The sequence below is a fragment of the Ictidomys tridecemlineatus genome, chromosome 1 (assembly GCF_052094955.1).
Source record: "Ictidomys tridecemlineatus isolate mIctTri1 chromosome 1, mIctTri1.hap1, whole genome shotgun sequence".
Taxonomy (NCBI): Eukaryota; Metazoa; Chordata; class Mammalia; order Rodentia; family Sciuridae; genus Ictidomys; species Ictidomys tridecemlineatus.
This window is the reverse complement of record NC_135477.1, coordinates 163,657,163-163,659,032: the sequence shown is the minus strand read 5'-3', so window position 1 is coordinate 163,659,032 and position 1,870 is coordinate 163,657,163. Positions and strand designations below refer to the sequence as shown.

Below are 1,870 nucleotides of genomic sequence, written 5' to 3'. Positions count from 1 at the left end.
GGGAGGCCCAGGAGCGACACGAAAAGTTCCTTTGGCCAGTAAGGCCGCACTTCCGTATCATTCTGGCTCATTCGGGCATTGAGATCTCCGGGTGCTGGGGTCGGAGTTGGTTGAAATGCAGTCGGGGTCACCCATTCAACAGTCAGACGCTGCGCTGACCCCGGAAACATGCACCACCGAGTTCTGCAAGCAGAGAGGAAACTGCGCACAGAGACACGCCGCTGAAAGTTTTCTAGAGTTAAAGAAACTCCGAGATAGTGCTAGCCATGCCAAGGAACTTGGGCTTTAATCTGAGGGCAATGGGGAACACCTGAAAAGTTTCTTAAAAGGATGGACTAAGAGATTGCAACTTTTTTTTTTCTAGATATTGTTTCCTGCATGGTTTGTCTCCACTGAGAAGTCGTAGGAATATGCAGGTGCAGACACAAAGCCCAGCTTCATGTCCAACATTGTGGAAAGGGACTGTACATCATGGGGCAGAGCCCTATGCTCCCCTATGCCACCTGGACAGAGCCCGGGGAGAGTGACCTCCTGGGTTATCCACGTTGGACGAGATTGCAACTTTTTTCCCCCAGAAAACTGTAAAACTTATTGATAATTTTAGCAATCAAGGTTGAAATATCAAGACTGCACGCGTGGCTCTAGATTGTCTTCTTTTCAACCCTTAATGGTACTTAAATTGCTTCTGGCATTTTAAGGGGTTCTAGATTTGATAGAATTCCATGCTTGGCATCAGAACCATCTCCACCTTGCACTTTTGGCCTCACACAGTTCCTGGAAATCAGCTTCCAGGTCAAGCCCTTGAAGCTCAGATTTCAGATGCTCCTTCGCTTTCTCCCTCTTGACCAGGTGTGATACCCTGACTTTCAGGTGGGGTGGATCCTCTTGTTGAGGTTGTTCATCACTGAACTGGGAAACGATAAGCTCAAGCAGATGAGAAAACTCTCTACCTATAGATTTGGATCTCAATATTATTTTTTAACTGATGTTTCACATGACTGAGTCTCAGTTGGCTAAAAAGAATGAAGATACCTGGGGCACTAACTCTTGCATATCGCTAAGCACAGAAAGCAATGGCATGATGCATGCACAGTGGAGACTTCAGTTTCCTAGATGACTCCCGGAACTGTAAGGCTAATGAGTGCAGATGGGCAAAATTTTACATTTATGGATTGGTAATATAACCCAAGTGGCCTGAATTATGTACATTCCTCCAAAACAACAATACTTTTTAGCCACATTTGTTGACAAACACAGGTACCAAAGTGTTCTGCAGCACTATCAGAATGCTTGAAAACAAATTTTCATCAATTGGCAAATTTTTAGGTGATATGCATATAATATTAAATGCAGCAGTTTTAAAAATAAGGTGGGTTCTGTCTCCAGTTGTTAGTTGGATTAACAATTGTTAAAATTGAGATTTCTGTAGGTTAAAATAGATATATAAGTGTATAGAGAAAGTGCTACATTTAAAATAAGAGTCAATAACCTCTAGGGGATCCACTAGATTGGGAGCAATGAAGCTAATGTGAAGGAAGAGGGAATGGATAGTGGGGGAGAAGTTGGCAGGACATCTCAGATGTCTATTGCTATCTCCCAGAGGAGGGAAAGCAAGTTGGCATTCTCCTGTGGTAGTTTCCCCACCCATATTAGAAACCCTTGAGCCCCAGATGCTGGATACTTAGTACTTGGTAAATGTTCCATGAATAACTTACCACTAATGAATTGTCTAAAGCAGTGGTTGGAGTAGGGGTGGGGGTCATGGCCACAATTGGGTAGGGGGGCTATTGGCATCTACTAGATAGAGGCCAGGTATGCACAGGAGAGTGACCCCATAACAAAAAAAAAATTATCCACCCAAAAAATCAAC

At 43.7% G+C, this 1,870-nt stretch overlaps 1 non-coding gene across 1 annotated transcript; it reads right to left on the bottom strand.

Annotated features, from left to right (window-relative positions):
• Positions 1-365: 365 nt before the first annotated feature.
• Positions 366-549, bottom strand: LOC120885974 (small nucleolar RNA SNORA73 family). The gene has a single exon (XR_005728760.1). It is a non-coding gene; the product is annotated as a small nucleolar RNA SNORA73 family (small nucleolar RNA).
• Positions 550-1,870: the final 1,321 nt, after the last annotated feature.